The following is an 8,645-nucleotide window of genomic DNA, read 5'->3' on the forward strand; positions in this document are numbered from 1 at the left end:
CGTCAAATAAAGTTCACGTATAAAAAAACTTGCTGACGAGAACGGAGAAACGACAGTGCAACGTTTTTCTTCGCCACCGGTGCCGGTACGCAGTCGAAGTTGTGACGAGCAACATTCATCTAGTTTTCGCGCCTTATAGGTGCTGACATACGCAGCTCTAGAGAAGGAGAAAAATCATTTCCTTGCCTGAATATATATTTCTTGTACGTTGCGTCACATTATGTATAATACACCTCATTTTGCTACATTTTACTGATCACCGCGAAACCGCACAGGAAGCGAAACCGTGCATTGGTTAGGCCCACGTCAACCACACCGATCAGCTCAGCTGGACCTTGGCGCCTGCCAGGGTTTAGAACGACAGTTTAGTACATATCATATGTTGAAATAAGCAAGACGAAATCTGGTTATATGCAGTAACAGTACCTAAGAAAAGCACAACTGTCCACATTCGCAAAGTTTACGACTATTTTCACACTGCCGTCTGCAACCAGCGACGAATCTGATGAACCTGTCCGAATCTAAATCTCCGGTGATTCGTCCTATCACTAATATTACGTTCACATTATGGACCTAACGGGCGTAACTTTTGCAACAAACGTTGGCACAACATGCATAAACGCGACGTTCAGGGTACACTACTGAACGCAGCGTTCACACCCATTGGAGTAGTGCGCTCAAGTTTCGCCTCTGACTGCTGCGCCACTCGAGACCCCCGTGGGATGCCTTTGAAGTTTTGATATGGCCATTTTCTCCTCGGTAGCAGCGACGGGCTTGCAATTGTGTCGTTAAAAAAGCTGATCACGGCGGAATGTGCCCCTTGATCATTGCCCCTTGATTCCACTCCGGCAGGTGCAGCTTCCAGACGAAATGGTGCGTCGAGACTTTGAACACTAGATAAAAAACAACAAAAAAGCTCATTTCCCTCAGCTTCATTGAAGTCCCTCTCTGAATTATCCAAACGTTATTGATAGCGTGCAAGCAATTATGATAAAAGCAATGCCCCGTCTCTTTGGCGTGAACTACTGCATCTCTTTGCCACAAAGAGATGCAGTAGTTCGATCGAGTCAGCATGAACAGTGCTGCTGCATATTTTAGGGTTTGTGACATGCATATTGTTGTGCATGTTAGGCTTTGGTCATCTGGTCTGTTGGAATTGACTTTTTCTAACAGTTCTTTGTGATGATTTATGGCCCATTACTACACGATGCAGAACTACAACGCAAAATGGTTGCACTTGTGCCCCATAACCGCTGCTACTTTCTTGTACATGGAGTATACACTACTGCGATTCAATTATCAACCTATATAATGTTCACACCTGTCAATTGAATTTGTGGAAAGAATAATGGACACAATCTAGAACTTGCTCTGCTCTTCGGGTTATTTTAGATCGGTTGCTGCCCAGGCATGAGGGCCCGTTGCAGCACTTTTTTTTTGTTTCTGCTGGTAGAGCCCAGAATCTGCAATTTTAAAAGGTTGTGATATTGCGTCTTACAGAAAATTATTGTGGTTATTCTTTCAGGCGCAACCGCTACGCCGCCTACCGGCAGTGCGTCCTGTGGCTGTGGCGGCGCCTTGGCCAGCACAACAGGCGACCACTGCCATCCTGTGTGGTGAAGGCCATCAGGGGCCGGTTTCCCGACACTTTGTATTCTGGCTTTCGGCACAGTCACTGAAAGCCACTCTGGGGGCTCAAACATATGAGGGTAAGTCAAAACGTATCTGCAATGTGGCTATAACGTTTCGTACATTGTATTTACTGACTTCTGTCTTCGTTTATTTTATTGTTATGCCGTTGTGGTTCTGCTATGAAAGTTTGACCATAATTCATTTGTTTTCTCTTTGCTGCAAATAGATCATGGCCCCTCCCTTGGAAGTTTGCACCAAAGAGGAAAAGCGAGCAGGGAACCAGTGTCTCGCTCAACGGAGTGTCTATGAATGGAGCGTCCACACCTTCCGACCACATAAACCGGAACCCTGCTCGTTTTTCCTCTTTGGTGCAAACTTCCAAGGGAAGGGCTGTGATCTATTCGCAACAAAAGGAAAACCAAGGAAGAATTATTATCAAACTTTCATAGCAGGGCCACAACAGCATAACAATAAAATAAACGAAGACAGAAGTCAGTAAAAACAATGTACGAAAAGTTATAGCCACATTGCAGATATTTTCTCACTTGCCTGCACCCCCCCCCTCCCCTCCTCAAGCGGATTCCCACCTTACTGTGGTGGAGTTGTTTGTGTGCCCCAATGACCCTCTTGGGCTATGCCGGCCAGGGTCACCCATGCCGGGCAGGCCAGAGGATAGGGGCCAGACAAAGAGGAATCCGTGGGTTAGTACCCACCCATGCCTGCCTTTGTGTGGCGTTGCCAGTGTCTGGGAAAAGGGAGATTGTGATGGTTGAGGTGAGCCCTGGGTCATTACTGCAGCCTTGGTTAGCTTTGCTGCATATTACGAGTTTTCTTGTTGTGATTACTGTTGTAGCGTTAGCATTTTTACAGCTCTGCTTCATGGAATAGCACAGATTGTCGGCGATGTTAGAAATGTTGAAGTATTGATTTCTTCGTTGATTGACAAAGTGTCAATAGTGCCATGTGATCTTTGAAAGGCACTAAAGATATGTGAATCCGTCATGTATGTTGTGAAGGTAATAAAATGCGATTGCTTTTTTGGACACATTAACCATGTCTTTGTCATGCGAGTTTCTCTTTGGGGAGGTATACAAACATGAGTGGTGTACAGGGTCGTCCACTCTGCGTGGCCAGCGCTCCGCGAAGCGCCGCAGGTGAGCGCCTCGCGAGTTAGGGCCAATTAGTGCGCAGGCTCAGGGAGAGCCAGGGGCCAAGCCTCCCCCGCGTCATCTGCTACAGTGTCGGCACAGCGGCCATGTTCTGAGGCGAAGCAAGCACTGTTCTTACATCCCTGGTGTCACATGATACTCAGAAACTTTGATCTGCAAGTGCTCTGCACAACTTGTTCCTCTGAGAAAGGTAAACCAGCCGGCACACAGCAAGTGTCCCGCACGAGAAAAAATTACTTTGCCACATAGCGAAGTAATTGCCGCGTCGGTTGCTTATGTAGCAGACGACGCAGCAAAGGCTTGGACAATGGCTATCTCTAATCGGCCCCAATTCACAAGGCAGCCAACTGCGGCGCTCCACCGAGCATCAGCCACGCAGTGCCGTGTGCACCCCAACAGTGGACAACCGTGTACATCGAGACCTACTTGCTTATTTGCAGGGCACAATCATGAAGCAATTTTTTTAATATGATTTCACCATTCCTTTATTGGCAGAAAATGCCCTCTATCTATTTCTTATGCCCGATGCACCGGATCCTACAGGTAATTTTTAGGTTACATTCTATCTGCTTCCACCTTCTCTTGATGAGTCATGTGAAACATAAAAGTTATTCCAAACATTTATTTATAACTATCTGGAGTGCAGTGCACCTCCTGGTCTACACAGGAGAGATATCGCACAAAGGTGAAACAAGAGAATGATTCAGATGGGGGAAAACCGTGGTGTAGACTGGCAGTACTGCTTGGATATCATTAAAAATAACTCTGAGTGATCCGAGTTATGCACAACTTTACTCAGCATTGCCAGTCTACCTCCTGGCTGAAAACCCCATTTATTAAAAAAGTCGCAGGCGAGCAGTGCTGTAATCGTGGTAACTCCTCTTCAACCTGTCAGCTTGCCAGCACATGAAATGGAAAATCAACGCCAGGGTATTAGATGCTTCAATTATAAAAAAGAAACGTGCCATGAACACGTTCATTAGTATGCTTCAACTGAATATACATTACACTTTCAGTAAACCTACTATTTTTCCTTTGACAATGTTGAAAATTCCCTGCATGCAATGACAGACCCTGTCCTTCTACTTGGTTGTCAATGTCACACTCCGGTCGAGGTCACATTATGAACAGTGCGTGAGATGGTAGCCCACTGGTAAGTATAGGGTCCTGATTATCTTGACTTCCCTAATGTAGCTGCACCGAAGACAATATACTGACCAGACTTTCTCAAATAAATGTTACGCCTCACTCCTTGCTAACAAATATTGAAAAATGGAGGCCTCCTGATATATGTTTCTTTGCTCGCTGGTGTTCCTTGTCCTCTAACATCCACACTGGCAGGTGATATCAGTCGTCAAAGCTTGCATCTCTCGTGGTCCTGAAATCCAAACACAACTGTTGGAATAGGTCTCAATTCTACTTAAAAATTATTGCAAAGCAACACATATCCTTACTGCAGGTCTCTGGTTTCAGGATTGGCCATTCTTTCCTGGTAGTGCTCACCTGGTGCAAGTGTTGTAAAACAAACTTGCTTCTTTATAAGCTGGTTCACCCTTTGCTGCAGCCAAACTTACTGCCCGGGGCATTTTTCAGAGAAAAAGTGGCGTGGTTACAGGACTGCTAGCATCGTGCAGCGGCCACACTTACTGCTGGCTTTCATGACGAGACTGCGGGACGGTTGAGTGGACTTTGTACTGCCTGGGGCATTTCTGTAGAGAAAAGGTTGCGTAGTTACAGAACTGCTAGCATCGTGCAGCGGCCACACTTACTGCTGGCTTTTATGACGAGACTGCGGGACGAATGAGTGGACTTTGTCCTGCCTGGGGCATTTCTGTAGAGAAAAGGTTGCGTAGTTACAGAACTGCTAGCATCGTGCAGCGGCCACACTTACTGCTGGCTTTTATGAGGAGACTGCGGGACGAATGAGTGGACTTTGTACTGCCTGGGGCATTTCTGTAGAGAAAAGGTTGCGTAGTTACAGAACTGTTAGCATCGTGCAGCGGCCACACTTACTGCTGGCTTTTATGACGAGACTGCGGGACGATTGAGTGGACTTTGTACTGCCTGGGGCATTTCTGTAGAGAAAAGGTTGCGTAGTTACAGAACTGCTAGCATCGTGCAGCGGCCACACTTACTGTTGGCTTTCATGACGAGACTGCGGGACGATTGAGTGGACTTTCTACTGCCTGGGGCATTTCTGTGGAGAAAAGGTTGCGCAGTTACAGAACTGCTAGCATCGTGCAGCGGCCACACTTACTGCTGGCTTTTATGACGAGACTGCGGGACGAATGAGTGGACTTTGTACTGCCTGGGGCATTTCTGTAGAGAAAAGGTTGCGTAGTTACAGAATTGCTAGCATTGTGGCAGCGGCCACACTTACTGCTGGCTTTTATGACGAGACTGCGGGACGAATGAGTGGACTTTGTACTGCCTGGGGCATTTCTGTAGAGAAAAGATTGTGTAGTTACAGAACTGCTAGCATCGTGCAGCGGCCACACTTACTGCTGGCTTTTATGACGAGACTGCGGGACGAATGAGTGGACTTTGTACTGCCTGGGGCATTTGTGTTGAGAAAAGGTTGCGTAGTTACAGAACTGCTAGCATCGTGCAGCGGCCACACTTACTGCTGGCTTTTATGACGAGACTGCGGGACGAATGAGTGGACTTTGTACTGCCTGGGGCATTTCTGTAGAGAAAAGGTTGCGTAGTTACAGAACTGCTAGCATCGTGCAGCGGCCACACTTACTGCTGGCTTTTATGACGAGACTGCGGGACGAATGAGTGGACTTTGTATTGCCTGGGGCATTTCTGTAGAGAAAAGGTTGCGTAGTTACAGAACGGCTAGCATTGTGGCAGCGGCCACACTTACTGCTGGCTTTTATGACGAGACTGCGGGACGAATAAGTGGACTTTGTACTGCCTGGGGCATTTCTGTAGAGAAAAGATTGCGTAGTTACAGAACTGCTAGCATCGTGCAGCGGCCACACTTACTGCTGGCTTTTATGACGAGACTGCGGGACGAATGAGTGGACTTTGTACTGCCTGGGGCATTTCTGTAGAGAAAAGGTTGCGTAGTTACAGAACTGCTAGCATCGTGCAGCGGCCACACTTACTGCTGGCTTTTATGACGAGACTGCAGGACGAATGAGTGGACTTTGTACTGCCCGGGGCATTTCTGTAGAGAAAAGGTTGCGTAGTTACAGAACTGCTAGCATCGTGCAGCGGCCACACTTACTGCTGGCTTTTATGACGAGACTGCGGGACGAATGAGTGGACTTTGTACTGCCCGGGGCATTTCTGTAGAGAAAAGGTTGCGTAGTTACAGAACTGTTAGCATCGTGCAGCGGCCACACTTACTGCTGGCTTTTATGACGAGACTGCGGGACGATTGAGTGGACTTTGTACTGCCTGGGACATTTCTGTAGAGAAAAGGTTGCGTAGTTACAGAACTGCTAGCATCGTGCAGCGGCCACACTTACTGCTGGCTTTTATGACGAGACTGCGGGACGAATGAGTGGACTTTGTACTGCCTGGGGCATTTCTGTAGAGAAAAGGTTGCATAGTTACAGAACTGCTAGCATTGTGGCAGCGGCCACACTTACTGCTGGCTTTTATGACGAGACTGCGGGACGAATGAGTGGACTTTGTACTGCCTGGGGCATTTCTGTAGAGAAAAGATTGCGTAGTTACAGAACTGCTAGCATCGTGCAGCGGCCACACTTACTGCTGGCTTTTATGACGAGACTGCGAGACGAATGAGTGGACTTTGTACTGCCTGGGGCATTTCTGTAGAGAAAAGGTTGCGTAGTTACAGAACTGCTAGCATCGTGCAGCGGCCACACTTACTGCTGGCTTTTATGACGAGACTGCGGGACGAATGAGTGGACTTTGTACTGCCTGGGGCATTTCTGTAGAGAAAAGGTTGCGTAGTTACAGAACTGCTAGCATCGTGCAGCGGCCACACTTACTGCTGGCTTTTATGACGAGACTGCGGGACGAATGAGTGGACTTTGTACTGCCTGGGGCATTTCTGTAGAGAAAAGGTTGCGTAGTTACAGAACTGCTAGCATTGTGGCAGCGGCCACACTTACTGCTGGCTTTTATGACGAGACTGCGGGACGCATAAGTGGACTTTGTACTGCCTGGGGCATTTCTGTAGAGAAAAGATTGCGTAGTTACAGAACTGCTAGCATCGTGCAGCGGCCACACTTACTGCTGGCTTTTATGATGAGACTGCGGGACGAATGAGTGGACTTTGTACTGCCTGGGGCATTTCTGTAGAGAAAAGGTTGCGTAGTTACAGAACTGCTAGCATCGTGCAGCGGCCACACTTACTGCTGGCTTTTATGACGAGACTGCGGGACGAATGAGTGGACTTTGTACTGCCCGGGGCATTTCTGTAGAGAAAAGGTTGCGTAGTTACAGAACTGCTAGCATCATGCAGCGGCCACACTTACTGCTGGCTTTTATGACGAGACTGCGGGACGAATGAGTGGACTTTGTACTGCCCGGGGCATTTCTGTAGAGAAAAGGTTGCGTAGTTACAGAACTGTTAGCATCGTGCAGCGGCCACACTTACTGCTGGCTTTTATGACGAGACTGCGGGACGATTGAGTGGACTTTGTACTGCCTGGGGCATTTCTGTAGAGAAAAGGTTGCGTAGTTACAGAACTGCTAGCATCGTGCAGCGGCCACACTTACTGCTGGCTTTTATGACGAGACTGCGGGACGAATGAGTGGACTTTGTACTGCTTGGGGCATTTCTGTAGAGAAAAGGTTGCGTAGTTACAGAACTGCTAGCATCGTGCAGCGGCCACACTTACTGCTGGCTTTTATGACGAGACTGCGGGACGAATGAGTGGACTTTGTACTGCCCGGGGCATTTCTGTAGAGAAAAGGTTGCGTAGTTACAGAACTGCTAGCATCGTGCAGCGGCCACACTTACTGCTGGCTTTTATGACGAGACTGCGGGACGAATGAGTGGACTTTGTACTGCCCGGGGCATTTCTGTAGAGAAAAGGTTGCGTAGTTACAGAACTGTTAGCATCGTGCAGCGGCCACACTTACTGCTGGCTTTTATGACGAGACTGCGGGACGATTGAGTGGACTTTGTACTGCCTGGGGCATTTCTGTAGAGAAAAGGTTGCGTAGTTACAGAACTGCTAGCATCGTGCAGCGGCCACACTTACTGCTGGCTTTCATGACGAGACTGCGGGACGATTGAGTGGACTTTCTACTGCCTGGGGCATTTCTGTAGAGAAAAGGTTGCGTAGTTACAGAACTGCTAGCATCGTGCAGCGGCCACACTTACTGCTGGCTTTTATGACGAGACTGCGGGACGAATGAGTGGACTTTGTACTGCCTGGGGCATTTCTGTAGAGAAAAGGTTGCGTAGTTACAGAACTGCTAGCATTGTGGCAGCGGCCACACTTACTGCTGGCTTTTATGACGAGACTGCGGGACGAATGAGTGGACTTTGTACTGCCTGGGGCATTTCTGTAGAGAAAAGATTGCGTAGTTACAGAACTGCTAGCATCGTGCAGCGGCCACACTTACTGCTGGCTTTTATGACGAGACTGCGGGACGAATGAGTGGATTTTGTACTGCCTGGGGCATTTCTGTAGAGAAAAGGTTGCGTAGTTACAGAACTGCTAGCATCGTGCAGCGGCCACACTTACTGCTGGCTTTTATGACGAGACTGCGGGACGAATGAGTGGACTTTGTACTGCCTGGGGCATTTCTGTAGAGAAAAGGTTGCGTAGTTACAGAACTGCTAGCATTGTGGCAGCGGCCACACTTACTGCTGGCTTTTATGACGAGACTGCGGGACGATTGAGTGGACTT

General features: G+C 48.2%; 1 long non-coding RNA gene across 2 annotated transcripts; it reads right to left on the reverse strand.

Moving 5' to 3' along the window:
- Positions 1 to 3,869: 3,869 nt before the first annotated feature.
- Positions 3,870 to 8,031, reverse strand: LOC120849515. 2 transcript variants are annotated; one of them, XR_005717943.2, is made up of 3 exons: positions 7,991 to 8,031; positions 4,256 to 4,374; positions 3,870 to 4,179 (listed from the first exon to the last, which is right to left on the reverse strand). It is a non-coding gene; the product is annotated as an uncharacterized LOC120849515 (long non-coding RNA). The 2 variants fall into 2 exon arrangements; XR_006076941.1 differs by lacking the exon at positions 7,991 to 8,031 and adding an exon at positions 4,449 to 4,460.
- Between the last annotated feature and the right edge of the window lie 614 nt (positions 8,032 to 8,645).

Source organism: Ixodes scapularis, unplaced genomic scaffold (assembly GCF_016920785.2).
Source record: "Ixodes scapularis isolate PalLabHiFi unplaced genomic scaffold, ASM1692078v2 ptg000080l_1__unscaffolded, whole genome shotgun sequence".
NCBI classification, from domain to species: Eukaryota; Metazoa; Arthropoda; class Arachnida; order Ixodida; family Ixodidae; genus Ixodes; species Ixodes scapularis.